The 17,212-nt window shown below is 39.0% G+C and overlaps 1 long non-coding RNA gene across 1 annotated transcript in view; it reads right to left on the bottom strand.

The window, feature by feature from the left end:
• The window catches only part of LOC129146639 (uncharacterized), a 114,065-nt gene that overhangs the window by 36,245 nt on the left and 60,608 nt on the right, over window positions 1–17,212 (bottom strand). The window lies entirely within an intron of this gene.

Here is a 17,212-nt window from a genome sequence, read left to right as displayed (position 1 = left end):
TTAAACGTAGCAAAATTATAACATGCTTTTGTCATTTCTTCTTCCCCCAAACTTCCCTAAAATGACAACAAAGGGATTTTCAAAAAGTAGTAATACATAAGGACATTGAGGTCAAAAACAGAAGAGAAATTTCAACAACTTTTTTGAAGATGAAAACCAGGTTGTAGAGTCAGTAATTAATTGACTTAGCAGAGTTAGGCAGTACCAGATAAAAAGGCTGCAGAGAGATTCAAAAGCAGTGAGCACCCCTTCCATCTAACCCCCACCCTATGGGAGAGTTGAGGTCCATATTAGAGAAACTGAACAAAAGCAACTTTAGAACAGAGGCCATGAGATCAGAGCCAGGAAGGAGCGAGCTGTCAATTCAAATAGAGGGATGGACTGAAAATCTGCTAATGGAAGGAATTAGGAAGACTCAGCCCCCGGTCTCCCCTCCTCCTGGAATATCTATAGCCAAGTCTCACTAGCAAGAGATTGGAGGTCTCTTCAAAAACACTCAGAGAAAAGACCTCAGAATGGCACGTGTAGGAATCTCCCTAGGGAAAGGCTGTTAGACTGGAAGGATCCCTGGTGACCCCACTGTAGCGCCAAGATCTGCTCCCGAACCCCACCCCACACACAGCTGTTCCAAACTGCTGTTCAGTACCTCCATCTTTAATATAAATAAAAGTTGAACAGACACTTGAGGAAATTCCCCAGCAAACAGAAAAAGAATTAGAGACAATATAAGGAACAGAGAACAGAAGCAACCTGAAGGAAAATAAAGAAACCAACTTTTGATTGAGATAACACAGTCATAAAATAAATCCAAGAAACTATGAGGAAAAGAATGGTCAGAGGACAAGGGAGATCTTCTGGAAATTTAAAATACAGTATCCGAAATTTTAAAATTTAGCAGAAGGTTTGTTCTAAAAAGTTAATATCTTCTGGAAACTTGGATAAAATACATAGATATGGAGGATAGCAGAGAAATGATTAACTTAAAATTAGAGAATCCTCCTCTAAACTCTTACGTGTGAATAGTAAAGTTCCCAGAAGCAGGGGAAATGGAGATAACAAAATTATCAGAGAAATGGCACATGAAAAAAGTCCAGAAGTTAAAGGCATGTGTCTCCAGACCAAAAGAAAGCACCAAGTGCCCACCAGGGTGAGGAAATGAAAGACAGAGTGCCACGGCCATGTCACTGGGGCTTTCAAAGATGTTCTTAAAAGCTTCCAAACAGAAACAGAAGCAACAAGTCACATACATTTGGGGATCAAGTGCCACCAGGTTGGACAATGTATCAGAGTTTTTTATAATAAGATATTTTTAACTCTGTGATTTTTTTAATGCTTAGTGTGTATTTTAAAGAAAAAATAACAGTTAATTTCTAAAAGAAAAATGCCATCTCCCCTCCTTTCCCATCCCTTCTCCTTCTCTTCACCATCTATCAGTGGTTCTGGATTCTGCTGTGTGACTGGCACGAAGGACCAGTCTGCAAGGGGGAGACTGTGAAGCACCCCTGGCTCTGCATGACCCTCCCTGCTTCTCCTGTTCTGTCTTTCCCAAGCCCATTTCATATGCTGTGCCCTAATTACAACCAAATGCTTATACGTCCTGCTGATCTGGGTCTCTGAGTCTTGTCTCTTGTAGATCTCTTTGATCTGAAGTTCTTTATAAGCAACACAATTGATCCATGGGCCTTCTGGATGGCAAGTCTGGCCATTTATCCTTCCTCACCTCTCTGGATGCTAATTATAATGAAATTGTATGTTTCTTTCTCCTCCAATTACCATGTGGCTCCCAAGGCCAAGGACATAAATTTATCATTTTTAATTATTTTTTTATTTACTTAGAATGCATTGGATCTTATCACAGTATATAGAAGAGTAGCTACTGAGCATATGGCAGTTCCTCAATAAATACTAATATTTTTTCTTCCTCTCCACAGTCTATCACATCTTTATACTGTGCGGTCCAGGCAAGTTTGGAAAGAGGATGCATCAGGTTGGAGAGCTAGTCAAGGATTACTTTTGCCAGTTTACCTCAGTTCATTCTATAATGATCAGGATAAAAAGTGAACAGGGCCACAGGAGGTTACTCAAAGTCCTTCCAAAGAAAGGTTCTAATTCCATTAGTAGCACAAAGAGACATAAGTGGAAGGAGGCAGGTGCTCTCTTTCTTATATATATCCCTAACATCAGGGAACATAATATCATGAAATGTCAAGGTTTCAAAGGATCTCAGAATTCATCTGGCTCAACTCAGGACATAATGCAGTGCAGAGATTAAGAGCATGATTTGTATGTCTATGTCCCCAACTTAGGTATCTGATTTTTACTCCACTGTTCTCCTTGAAAGTAACCTCAAAGTCGTATGTCCAAAATGTAACTCTTAATTTCCCCATCAGGGTGCTTCTCTTGCACTGTTTCTTATCTCAGGGAAGGGTACCTCCATGCATCCAGTCAGAAAGCAGAAACCAGGATCTCCCCAGACCAGACTATAGAAAATCAGATACTGAACATATAGCAGGACCTTAATAAATATTTAATATTTTTTTCTTACCAGGATCATTCAGTGATCTTTTAACTGCTCTACATACCACTGAGCTCCTCAAAAAGGTAGATTTCAACACCTCAAAAAGGTAGATTTCAACACCATTCAGACTCTCTCATTGAAATCTTTCAAATATGGCTTTCCCTGCTCTGGAATAAAGACCAAACTCTTTAACATCACATAGAAGGTTTTGTTTGATCTGGCCACTCAAGTGCATCTAGTTCCACCTTGTACCGTGGTCTGCTTCCATCTTTGCCCAGCCACGTTATCCTCCTTTCAGTCCCCTTCATTTTTCATCCTCTGATAAATGGTGAACTTTCAATGAAGAGTCTTGATTACATGGTATCACATAGATATGGGCTCAAAACCTAGTATGTCTTTGAACACACAAGACACTGAGACCTTAGTTTCCTCATCTATAGAATGGAGATAATAATACCACCCATCATGGGCTCATACAGGATTCAACAAGATAATGACCAAGAATTTAATCATAGTGCCTGGCACAAATTAAGAATCCAGAGAGTTTTAGTTATCTAATATTTTGAAGAATTCCATCAAAATATTCCTGTTTCCATTAGTAACTGGTCATGTATGTCACTTATTAATTAATCTGAACCCTTTAAAACTCCATTAACATTTTCAGTCTGCACAAATTCGTGGGGGGTAATAAATTTTATGACTTTATTATCTTCAGTGTAAAATAGTTGAGTAATGCTAAAGGTATGCCAGAACATGTTCCAGCTCACAAGAGCCAACTGTTAAATTTTCAGGAATTTTGTGAGCTAGTTATTAAACAACTTTCATTGAAAATTAGATTGTATAAATTTACAATTGAATTATATTAAACAAAATGGTAATAAAGGTAATACTCAAAACATGTCATTTCCTAAATATCTTAAGGAATTATCTATTTTCTATGCTCTTGAAGTTATTTATAACTGCTTTATCTGTATAGTGAAAATACCATCTAATGATGCGTTATGCTCATCTTTTCCAAACTCTACAATCTATGAGATTGCATTGGTGCTTCAAATTATGTAGTGTACTTACCATGGAAATCAGCAATCACCACAAATGAGAATTTCCATCCCCAATCCCAAAAACTTGTTTTTGAATATTTTCTGGCACACCAGTGAGTAATTTATGTAGCTATCAGACACAAATGAAGACTTCAACATAAATGACATTGATCTCTATCAAATTCAATAGCTGTTTTAAAGTCCTTTAATTGAAGATCATTTTCTTTACCCTATTCATGAATCCACTGGATCCTTCTTCAGAGAGTACTACTTCAAGTACATAACTTGTCCTCTAAGGATGACAAAGAACCTCAGGAAAAGGCTTGCTATGTTTTCCATATACTGTTTAAGAAAATAGAATAGTGTGTAATGTACATTTTAAATACTTAGTGATTAGTCAAGGAAGCTGGGGGAAATATCCATATGAAAAAGGTAATATTGACCTGAACATTGTGGCACCTACAAAAATTAACTCAAGGTGGATCAACACCTAAACAAAAGAGTGAAAACTATCCAATTCTTAGAAGAAAACATTAGGGGAAGGTTTATGACATTGCATTTGGCAACAATTTCTTAAAAATGATACCAAAACACAGATACCAGAAAAAAATTGATAAATCGAACTTCGTCAAAATTAAGAACTTTCATACATTTAAGAACCAAAGGAACTTCATTATCAAGAAAATGAAAAAGGCAACCTACGGAGTAGAAGAAAATATTTGTAAACCATGTATCTGACCAGGGATTAAAATCAGAATATATAATGATCTCCTACAACTTAATAACAACCAAAAAACCTAAAAATGGACAAAGGACAAAGACATTTCTTCAAAGAAAATATGCAAATGGCCACTAGTATAAGATGTTCAACATTATTAATCATTAGATCAATGCAATCAAAACCACAATATGATATAATTTTATACCCTTTAGAATGGCTACTATTAAAAAAACAGGAAATAAAAAATGCTGGTGAAGATGTAAAGAAATTGGAATTCTTGTGCATACTAGTAAGAATGTAAAATGGCATAGTAATTATGGAAAATAATATGACAGTTTCTAAATAAAATAAACTTAGAATTATAACATGATCTAGTAATTCTATTTCTAGGTACATAACCAAGGAATTGAAAGCAGGAGCACAAACAGATATTTGGACACTCATTATTATTCACAATAGTCAAAATGTGGAATTAATCCAAATGTCCATAGACAAATGAATGGATAAGAAAAATGTGATATATATATATATATATATACAATTGAATAGTATTCTATCTTCAAAAAGAACAAGATTCTGATACATGCTACAACATAGATAAGCCTTGAAAACATGCTAAGTGAAATAGGCAGACACAAAAGGCTAAATAATGTATGATTCCACTTATATAAGGAACATAGATGAGTGAAATCAACAGAGACAGGCAGTGGGATATGGCCACACCTGAGTGGAGAAATCTTATACTTTCAAAATATTAACAAGGATATAAAGCAATGATAACTCTTAAAAAATAATAATTAAATGAAAATAAAAAAGGAAGAATCACACAAATAAAGTACATACATATTAGTAAAAAAAAAAGGGGGGGAATGTAAGATAGTGGTTACCTAAGCTATGAGAAGGGGACATGGGGAATCACTAACCAATAACTGGGTTCAGTTTCAGTTTAGAATGATCAAAAAGTCCCATAGACGGACAGCGGTGACAGGTGCACAGCAGTGTGAATCTACTTAATACCACTGACTGTAACCTTCAAATTGGTTAAGATGGTAAATTTTATGTTATGCATATTTTACCTCAGCAGAAAGTGCTTGGCATGCTTAAAAATTCTAAAAATGGTTCACTTTATTTAAAATGTGCAATATAAAATGGGCAAGTTTCTGGTATCCAGAATAATAACTTACATGGACTAGCTCAGTAACCATCAGATGTAAGATCTATTCAGGATAAATGTATCTGTAGACATCAACAGTGACATCTTCTATTGCTATAAATCAGACATATGAACAATATAAAAATTAATGCAGCCATGAATACAATTGTGGAGAAATAGACAGAAGGGCAGATATAGACAGGAAGGGTGGAGAGGGATTGGCTTCTCTCAGGGATGTTTAGAAAGGGAAGTGCAGAGACGGCCAAGTATCCTCAGTAGTTACCTGAAGTGTGAACTTTCGTGCACCGGATCAGTGGGCTAGGTTCAAGTGCTGACAGCTCTTTCACTGGCTATTACAAGGCACCATGTTGAAACTATTACCAAAACTCCCCCTGACCCCTACTCTTCCTTTTAGTAATCCCCCCACCTCCACCACCATTTGAGCCATAACCTCTGATGGATGGAAAGTCACTATTCTTGGTCATGTTGGGTTTTGTATTTTAATGGACTATATACTAATAAAATAAAAAGCTTACAGTTTTACCTCTGTATTTAAGAGTTTGAAGAGAGTGGTCACCTCCCCCTTCTTCTCCCAAACACCCTGGAGACCAGAATTAATTTGCCTATGCCATGCTGAGGGAGCAAAGGTAGCATGAAGAGAAGCATTGGAAATACAGATGTTGATTAGCCCCAGAAAGGGAAGTTCTGGGGCAGCCATAAAAGTGGGCACTGCATGGGCAGTCTAGAGCAAACAGGCTCTGGGATCATTTGGCAGGGATATTTACCTGGGATAGAGAAACCCTTGAGTAAGAGAACTGTCGGGGATTAAATTTTTGCCACTTCAGCGGAATGGTAATGCCAAGCAGGAATCAAGTGATTAAAAAAGTCCAGAAAAGTTGCATTTTCCCCCCATGTGAATTTGTACTCAAGTATGCACTTACTGCACAGTTTTGGGGGAGTCCAGGAAAATATCAAAACGGTCCAGGAAAGCATGCAAAGTGAGAGGGTAGTGAGGACAGCAGAAATCCTAAAATTTAGTGAGCAAGAAGTAGAAATACACACAAAGGAGATAAAGACCCAAAAGGTAGGGAGAGAGCCAGGAGAGAAACGGCCAGAGAAGGAGACGCCACATGGGCTCAGGAAGCCCCCGGTGCTGGTGCCAGAGAAAGTCATGAGACTTTCTCAGCCTTACAGTGTAATCCTCTCCTCGGACTCACCCTCGTTAATGATCCATCCTGTCTTCACAGGTCATGCTCGATCGACTTGTTTCATCAGTGCCTTTTTCACCTGGTCCACGACAGTTCCCGCTGGCCCATGCTCTACCCGCTCCCCTCACCACAGCTTCGTTCATATTCCTGAGTAACTGTGATGCTGGGACCTGATTCCTGCTTTCAACCTGTCTTCAGGTCAGGATCAATACCTGCTGCTCGGCTTTTATTCCAGTGATGGATAGCTTGGGAATCTCTTATCTGGGCTGCTTTGCTGTCTCCATCTGATACTCCAAACTGACCTTTAGTCTGAGAGTCTTAAAAATTATCCATACTCTAAGGAAAGATGGATGATTCTCTCCTTTCAAATAAGAAGGAAAATCTTTTGATCATAATGGGTGCAAGGAGGGAATTGGGTTCTGTTTTGTTTCAAAACGTCTCCTTGAAGCGCTGTTAATAGATTGTCATTCTTTCCTTTAATTGTGTTTATGCCCCAAACGCAGTAAGGACCAGGTTGAGGGGAGATGGGTGGGGAGTAGCGCGAGAGCTAGCCCGGCTCTGAACTAGGGTTAGAAACTGAACTTCTAAATATTGTTGTGAAAAAAATTCTCATTGAATTATTTTCTGCTTTGTCTTTCAGACTCAAGAAGCACCAAGATTTCAGAAAATAGCTGAGATTTCATCTGGACACTGAAATTAGAACCCCCACACTGAACTTTTTTGGGTTTTTTTCTTTTTGAGACAATGCAGGTTAGTATTTGGAAGCATAGTTTCCCCCCTTGCAGTGCTGATACTCTAGCAAAATACATGTTTCAAGTAGTATGCTAAGTATTGATAGCATGGGAAGTTCCCAGACAACCATACCACAAGGTAGCTTCCTGGGGGTATGGCTGCAGTGACTGCCTGAAGTGACGAGAACAGTGTGAGAGTGATTCCGAGCAGGAACAGGTAGATCTGGGGGGTGGAACCATAACCCGCCAAAGAAAAGGAAACAGTTCTGTGAGTAGAGAGACAGGGCAGCCTGGATACTGACTGTAAACAGGTAAAGAAGAAGAAGGAGCTATGAAGCAAAGACCTATTGGGATTTCGGCTTACAAAATTTCTATGACCTTCCGAATGTAAGAGCGTCCCGGGTCAAAAGGATGCCTGGAAAGAGAAAATTGAGCCACCAACACAAGCTGCCTTCTCAAGAAGTTTGGCAGTGAAGAGAACAAGTACAACTGGAAATAAACACAGAGCGAAGGAGTTAAGGGTCTGGAGGTCAAGATGGAGAGCAAGAGAGGCAGGGCTGTTAAGGTTGTGGTGACACCAAGGAATCCAAAATATGTGACAGGCCATGCTTGTAAGACAAGAAAATCATTCCTATTCCCACCACATTCCTCTGGTTCTAGTTGAAAATACAGTGAGGAGTTAAGTCCTCAAAATAAAGACCCTCCAAAACAACAAAACCTGAATAATAAAATAATGTCCAAATTCTGCACCAGTCATATTGATCAGAGCAGTGGTCATAGGGACAATTTTAAGGGTTAACCTTGCTCAGGAATTGCAGCTCTGTGAGCAATTATGTAAGTCTGCTGTCCCTGTGTCTAATGGACATCTGGTAGATCTGAAAGTCAGTAGGGGCAGCAATCAAACAGGACAAAATAATGTAATATACATTGTTTGAGAGGAGCTTCCCCCAGAGGCAAGGTTATATGTTCCTAAGTTTCATCATATTTGAAGCCTTTATCAGCCCTGAAATGGTCATATTTTGGCCAGATCTGTGGCTGTGTAGGAGAATCTCTCATCCATAAGTGTAGACACAGCTTTGCATATCATTAGGTATACCATTGCTTGCCTAACTCTTGCAATATTTATGATGAGGGGTGATTATCTCATATATAAAGTCACAGTAATGTTTTATATGAAAAGAAAATCACACTGAAAAGGAGAGAAACCCATGGCCCTTGTTGACCGTCCCTACCACTGTCAGAAAAATCAGTCAGGAGTTCTGGTTGCAAACATTGATTTTATAACAGCAATAAAGTTTACAAATGGCAAAAATATGAGCTTGTTTACTCCTGGAAGATTTTATTACTCATGCAAACTATTAGTCAAATAGAGAGGTTATAATACACATTACAAAACCATTTATGAGCCAGAAAGATTCCAAGGAGAGAGATTCAATAGAAATAACTTGCAAAATCAGTTTGAAGGACTCTTAATCCTTAGATTAAAAAGTCAGGCTCGATACCTGAAGCAAAGGTGAAGCCCAGTCAGGCTGTCAGTGACTGGGGAGAAATAGAGGGGGGAACCATTTATTTTATGGGCTCATTTACAGGGACTATGTTGTTTCCAGACAGTGGGGTATCTCCAATTTAACAGAAAGTTTAATGAACCATCCCAACCTATTGAGTTATACACTGCTGAAGGGTCTTTGGATTCTATTGCTTCAACTGAAGCTGTTCAGTAGGTCCTTCCAGGTGACATGTCTTACCATGAACCCCAGGAGTGGAAGAGCAGATAGCCCAAGCTTGGCCAAACAGAGCATTCATTCTGTCCCATTACTTGAGTCAGACCAATGAGAGGGCTTCTTAAACTTCTTATAGAACACACATGTATTCTTCAACTGGGAAGTCAATTATAACAGGCAGCCTGTAGGTGCTTTGCATCCACGTGGAAGAGCTAGTTATTAGACCTGAGAGATGCAGATAGACACACACGGATGAATGAGATTGAACCCCTGACTGTTCATTCTATCCACGAGTATATTCCCCTTGTGCTTAAACCATTCAGAATTGGATTCTGTGGGCGCCAATGTACTCCCATACTCCTGAGGAGCAAAGCACAGTCTCATTGCAAACAATGGTGAAATCAGGAGGAATTCAGGAGCAATCTGGGAGTACATACTTTTCCTAGAGCTCTGAGAAGGCGGGAGCCATGACAACTCTAACACCTACAACACCCTTCACACCCGGGGCCAAGTAGCAAAATGGCAACTGGATTTATATTTGCAGGTCCCTTCACATCTCTGGTTGTCATATGAAGTCAATTGCTTCTTTTTATTCAATATGTATTAAATTGCCAGTCAATGAAATGATCCTGTATGAATTGGTCCTATGTATGAACTGAATAAACATTATTTGAGAAATCAAGTGTTAGAGAACAGATGGTATGTGTGAGTATAAGATGGCTCCCCCCTCTAAAATCTCCACGCTCTGCAACTGTTTTGCTCCCTGCAGCAAGAATTATTTGTTCCAGGTAATCTATATTTATCAATATAGTACTAACATTGTAAAAATAAGGCAATTATACTCCAGTGACAGAGCTAAATATTATGTCACTATATGAAGCAAATGGCATTGTTAGTCATTTCTTCGGATATGATTTGCTTTATAAAAGCCGCATTTCAAGGCATGGGAACTCAGCAGGGATTCTTTGTCAACAATCTGCTATTTCTAGCTAAATTAAGTAATCATCTGGCTACTATATTTAGAAAGCGTGTGCAGGCTACAGAATGTATGGAGAGCTCTGAATGGAGTGTTTATCTTCAGGGGACACCATTACATAGGAGCAGGAAAGCGTCTGCTTTTAAGAGAAAATGGGCTTCCTATTAGAACCATCACACAGTAAGAACACTAGCAAGAAGTTCTTACACTGCCAAGAAGATGCAGGTGTGATCAGGTTGCCTATGAAAATAGTGTAGATGATCTCAGTTTTTCATAGAGAGTTGAGTGATTTTACATGATTCTCCTACCTACTTCTACTCTAAGCAAGAGCTTTAAAAAAGCCCCCTCAGATTTTTTTCAGGATCCCTCCTAGATAGAAGGCACTCTATGCTCATAGACCAGGGATTCAAGATTTTGAGCCATTAGGGTGACTTCGGAAACAATGATGTCAACTTATAATTATTGTGCACTTGCTGTGCCTTGGGAATAATAGATTTTTACCATGCGTTATTTGCGTGCATGTATTTGTGTGGATGGTGCCTCTAGTGTTTGGGCTATATGTGTCAGCTATATATATTTAAAGATTTATTTATTTATTTATACAAGCACTGGGTACAGTCAGAAGCGAGGGAGGGTGAGAGAATTCACCAGAGCCACAGCGGGAAACAGAACAGGCAGAAGGACCGAAGCACACTGCTGAGGGGAGCAGCGGGCGGCAGAGAGGTCTGCACACCATGTGGGACCCTCCACCGGTGGCCTGGGAGCAGCCAGGGATCGAACCGGCGCTGCAGAGGCTGTGGGCAGCTTCGCAACCCAGCGCTCAACCGCTGTGCCACCGGGGAGGCCTAAGCTATATATTTTTATCCCTGGTTTATAAATAAGGAAATTGCTCAAAGATATAAGCAATTTCCCAAATAGCTCACAGATGTAAGAGACAGCGTTGGATCTGGCTTCTTCTCAGGTCGCTTACACCACACCTCCTAAACAATTAAATCTTCCATTGCTCTTCTGTTGTATTTTCCCAACTATATTAATCCCTGTCTTTCTCCTCCTGGATTTCCAAACTCCCTCATCTTCCTTTTATTGCTGCTCTTGTGAATGGGCTAAAATACAGAAACTGCTTTTAGGAGCTGTCTTGAGTTCTCTGAAAAAATAAAACATACTCCAATGAAAATGAATTTAAAAGATGCAAAGAACAGCAGGTAACATGCAATGCCTAGCACAAGCATGGCTGCCTTCCCATAGGCCTGTCTTGGTTCTCTGGGCCCTGGTGCACCTCAACATGGGTTTATTTTCATGCCTGTACTCTAGCTCATTGCATTTGAAACAAAGACACAGGACCTTGCTGTTGATAAGAGCTCCTCACAAGAAGCACAGAATATGCCAGGCAGCAAGGGTGGGTTTGAAGACCACTACACAGCAAACTTCCGGCTTTCTTTTCTACCAGAGATCTGTTCCATGGTCAATAAGGAGGAAAAACTTCATGACACTGCAGTAGAGATGAGATGCTGGGAAACTGCAGGAGTGGGGAAGGTGAACTTGAAGGCATAAGCTAGCAAGTTCAGAAAGACAGTTTGAAAGGCCGGTTGATAATACACAGTGCCTATGCCAGGAAACACAGAGGACCTATAAAGCAGAGACACGTACAGTATTTGTACTGAGGCATGAGCATTAGCAGTATCTTCTAGTTATTTTCCTGCTATTGATTCCTAATTGAATTCTCTGGTAATCAGAGAAAACATACTCTATGACTTCAGTTCAATTAAATGTATTCATACTTGGTTTGTGGTCCCAACACATGGTCTGACTTGCTGACTTTTCCATGTCAAGTTGAAAAGGTGTGAATTCTGCTATTGTTGGGCAGAACTTCAATGTGACCAAATTGCTTAATATTGTTATTCTAATATATCATCACTGATTTTCTGTCTACTTTCCAGTCAATGTCTAAGACTTCTCCTAGTTGTTGAAATGTCCAACTATGATTGAAATTTGTCTATTTTCTTTTTTTTGTTTGTTCTGTCATCCTATGTACCTTTATTTTGAAGCTCTGTTGGGGATATAAATATTCAGGATTTTGCATTTTCTTGATAAAATGTTTCCATAATCATTATAAATTGTTCCTCTTTGTCTCAAGAAATACTTCTTTGTTCTAAAGTCTACATTACTAGGAATTACCATCCCAGCATTCTTAGAATTAATTTTTAGAATTATATCTTTTTCCATACTTTTAAATTATAACCTATTTATAGTCAAAGTAGTTTTCTTATGGAAACCATATGGTTGCTTTTTGATCAGGTCTGACAATCTCTGTCTCTTAAGTGAAGCATTCAGATCATTAACTTATTAATGTTTTAGAAAAAACTTAAAAATCAGAAAAATGTCGATTATATTTACTCATGTATATGCATCTCCTAATGCTCTTTGTGTAATCCAAGTTTTTATGTGGTAGCATTTTTCTTCTGTCTAAAATATTCCCTTCAGGCCTCCCTGGTGGTGCAGGGGATTGAGCGCAGCACTGTGAAGCTGTCCGCAGCCTCTGCAATGCGGTTCGATTCCCGGCTGGCCAGGGAGCTACCCACATGACTCAGCAGACTTCTCCTGTCTCTCCCACTGCTTCCCTCAGCAGTGTCTTTGGTCTGTCTGCCTGTTCTGTTCCCAGCTCTGTCTCCAGTGAATCCTCTCACCCTCCCACACCTCTGGCCTGTACCCCAGTTCTTGTATAAATAAAAATAAATCTTAAAAGAATTTAGAAATGACATTTTATTTTCTGCAGGCTTGCACAGTTTAAGTCTTCAATGCTCTTTCCATATAACATGTTCACTCTCTGACTGCTTTTAAGATTTTCTCTTAATCACTTGTTTTGAAGAGTTTGATGATGACATGCTGTGGGGTATGAGTGTGAGTGGGTTTGTTTCGTGCTTGAACTTCATTGAGCTACTCTTATCTAAGATTTCATAATTTTAATCAAATTTGGAATTTTTTAGCCATTATTTATTCAAGTAAATTATTGTATATTTCTTTACTCTCTTCTCCAATTTATATGTACAGTAAACCACTTAATATTATCCCACAAGTCATTGAGGCTCTGTTTGGGGTTTTCTCTTTCCCTAGTGATTTTTCTCTCTGTATTTTATTTTGCAGATTCTATTCCTATGCTTCAAGTTCACCAGTGTTTCTTCTTTAGTGCGTAATATTCTGTTAATTCCACCCTCTAAATTTTTTTCACTAGAAGTTCCACTTAGTTCTTTTTATCTTCTGGTTCTCTCTTCATTGTATTCTTGCCTTACTTGGAATATTTGTTATAGCTCTATAAACATCTTTTTCTGCTAATTCTAACCTATAGAACTGGTCTCCCCCACTGGCATACATTTGACACATTTTTCTCCTGCTTATGGATTACATTATCCTGCTTTGTGTCAAGTCTGATGATTTTTTTTTTAAATTGGATTATGGAATTTCAAATGCTATTGAATGTCTGACTTTTTGTCTGTTTGTTTTCCTTAAAGAACACCAGGCTTTGATCTTTAATGAAATTAAGGTTATGCTTTTCAGTTTGATTCCGTCTAGACCTGTTTTCTTAACTTTCCTATCACATATGTTGTGTAGTTTTATTCCAGGAATAAAGTCTTACTTCATGATCAAATGAATTGTCCCTGGTGACAAATGAGGACTTTATAATCTGGTTGGCTGGAGTTTAAACATCTCCCTGCCTTTGTGAACTTACAAGTCCTTGATTGTATTTTGTCTCATGGAACTTTACCCCATACATGTACAATCTAATAATTAGCAAAGTTTCAAGGTCTTCTTCATAAAGATTTATGAAGCCTTATTTGTGCTTGGTGCCCTCTTCTTCAGAATGATGACCTATAGGTTTCCAACTCCTCAACCTCCCTGAATTCCTTCTTCTCAATTCAATAAGTTCGTTATGCTTTGCTTGGGATTCCCCTTCCTGCACAGTGATCTAGAAATTGCCTACAAATGGAAACCAGGGAGATAATGTGGGGGAGAAAAGGGATTTGAGGAAAATCTTCATATCTGGGATTTATTGAATGATACTCTGCCTTAAAAAAGGTTCAAGGATAGGAGCTGTTTAAAATACCAAATATTAACACATGAATGAACTTCTCAAGCTAAAATCACTCCAGCTGCAATGTGACTTAAGAGGAGATGAAAAGGAAAGAGGAAAACAATTTAGTAAGCTAACAAGTTCAGATCAATGAAATGAATAAAAAACCCACAGTGACTTAAGGAGAGATGTAAGACAGTGAAATAAAATTCAAAATGTATTTAAACATGTGTGTATGAGAGAAAAAGAGACAGAAACAGAAGCAGAATACAAAGTTGAAGACAGATGTCTTCAGAAAAACAAAATAAATATCACTTTTCTATTTCACTAATAACCACATGTTCCCCAGTTTTTTAAGAAAAATATCTGTGATTTCACACAGATGAGCCACTTGCACACACAAATAGTTCAGGAACATAAATAAACTCTTCATAAATTCATAATTTCCCCAAGAATATTTTGATAAGCCTGGTACCTGGAACCCAATAAGTGCTTCATAATGTCTGTCCAATGTATGAGTATACATTCCTGACAATAATATACAACTAAAACCAAATTCATATAATCATGCTTTCTTATTATCTTTAAGATTAAAAACTCATATTACACACTAGTATCTCTTTCCTTAGAAAAATCTGAAAAAAAATAGATTAATCACCCTACAAAAGTGTGATAAAATTTACTAGAAGTTAATGAGTATGCATAATATATTGTTTCTTATATTTAACCCTGATTCTGCTGAAAGCATTGCTTTCTGTTCATATGGGTGCATGTAAGTGAGACCACTCATAATGAACATGTGAGACCATAGAAAATAGACCTAATTGTCCTTGTCCTTGGTTCCTGGCACATTACTCCTGAAACTCTTATAAATTGCTAAATGATAAAAGCACTATGAGCATCTTTGATGCTCACATGAGGATCCTGGATGACCCCTGGATGGGGGCAGGTGATGAGAATGAGCAAGCCAGGATTAGGAGCTTAGAATGTCAGATCCTATCCTACTTCTCTCAAGAGGAGAGGAGGGCTGGAAACAGAATTGACAATTGATGGTGCCTATGAGAGGAAGCCTCCACAAATTCCTGACTGTGGGGTGCAAAGAGCTTCAGATGAGTGAACACATGCATACACCAGAAGATGATGTATGCACCCAACTCCCCAGGGACAGAAACTACAGTGATCCTCCAGACCCTCATACTACGTATCTCTTCATCAGTATCCTTTATGATGGTCCTTTAAAAACTGGTAAACATATGTGTTTCCCTGAGCCACTGTGCAAATTAATTGAGCCTAAAGAAGGTTTTATGGGAGCCTTAGATTTTCAGCTGATCCGTTGGAAGCACAAGTGACAACCTGCCCTTATGATCTGAAGTGGGAGGCAGGCTTGTGGCCCTTAGCCCACAACCTGTGGAGTCTGAGACTTCTTCAGGAAGGAAGCATCAGAATTTAATGAAACTGTAGGACACCCAGCTGATGTCAGAGAAAACTGCTCGGCATGGGAACCTGTCCCCCGCATGTGTTGTCAGAAGTATTGTGAGTGTGGTAGCAGTGAGAGGAAAGGAGACACATACAAGGAAACAGTTTTTCAAGTACAGGGACTAATGTGAAATCCAGCCTTTGCTTTTTTTTTTTAAAGATTTATTTATGCAAATAAGAACTGAGGTGTAGGCTGGAGGTGCTGAAGGGGGGAGGTGAGAGGTGATGGGACTCACCAGAGACAGAGTGGGAAGCAGAACAGGTGAATCTACTGAAATACACTGCTGAGGGGAACAGCGGGCATGACAGGAGAGATATGCTGTGCCATGTGGGTTACCTCCCTGGCAGGGGATTGAACTCAGGCTGCAGTGGCTGACAATAGCTTGATAGCTCTGAGACTTAACCCCTGTGCCATCAGGAAGGCCCTGACCTGTAGCTGCTTTTAAGCAAAACGACTGTTGGTGGTATGGCCTCGGCATCTTGTGGAATACTTAATGCTATTTTCAATTTTGTCACTTTTTCTCTCGTCACTGTTCATTTAATGGCCTTCTTTTTCCTTTTACCACTTTCAAAATTTCAATATTTAATATCTGAACTACCTGGACAAACACTTGCCTCTACACAGAGCTTCCCACCCGAGGCCTGCTACCTGCCAGTGCTGACTGTGGATGCCACCACCCTGCCACCTTCTTCACAGTGTTCTCTGTGCAAAGGTGTATACCCTGTGTTTACCTCCACCATTTACACACCTAGCTGATGTTCCGCCTTATCAGTGAGAAGAAATGATGCACATTTTATATGTGTTGATGAAACTATCATAGAATCCAATTCCCAGAAGCCCATACTAGCCTTGTAGGACAGTATCCTGTCCCTATTTGATGCAGTAATTCAGTATTTCTGACAAAACATTTACATGGGGATTTTTAGGATATTTGCTATCAGTGATCCTCACACTGCTTAAGAATCACATGGGCTGGTTTTTCATAACACAAATTCTGGGATCCAGTTCTTAGGGACTCTAACTAATAGGCCTCGGATGTGGTCCAGGAATCTGCACTTGAACAAACACCTTCAGGATGCCTGGCTTGTACTTCAAGAAACACTGATCCTACAATCTCAGATATTAACAAGTCAGTGCTCCATTGGGTTGTATCTGTAAATCAGATTTACAGAACTGTATCTTACAAATAGGCAAATAAGGTACTGCACTCTGAGTTTTATCAGTAGATCAATAACTGAATTAAGCATCACTTCAACTCTACTAGCTGACATTCCACCCACTCAACTTAGAAATACTATTATCCTCACCAGCACTTTCAAGTGATGGTTTGACCTTGATAAAATACCAGACAGCACAGATAGCATGCGTAGAATAGGGTGGCCTATTGTAGCTAAGTCAAGAGACACATGAGAAGAGAAAAAATGATTAGTTTTCCTATGTAAGCCACGTCTGGAACTTTGTCCCATTTTATTTGTCACTAAAACATAACCATCGAAGCTTCACCAAACCTGTCAAATATTAGCCAGAGATACACTTGACCTGGAGGGAAGTATCAGGAATTTTTAAACATTTAACTCCTAGTGTGTATTAGTATGAAACCA

Source organism: Talpa occidentalis, unplaced genomic scaffold (genome assembly GCF_014898055.3).
Source record: "Talpa occidentalis isolate TD23 unplaced genomic scaffold, MPIMG_talOcc4v2.1 talOcc4.3, whole genome shotgun sequence".
Classification (NCBI taxonomy): Eukaryota; Metazoa; Chordata; class Mammalia; order Eulipotyphla; family Talpidae; genus Talpa; species Talpa occidentalis.
Note: the sequence above shows the minus strand (reverse complement) of the source record. Positions and strands in the feature narration are given on the sequence as shown.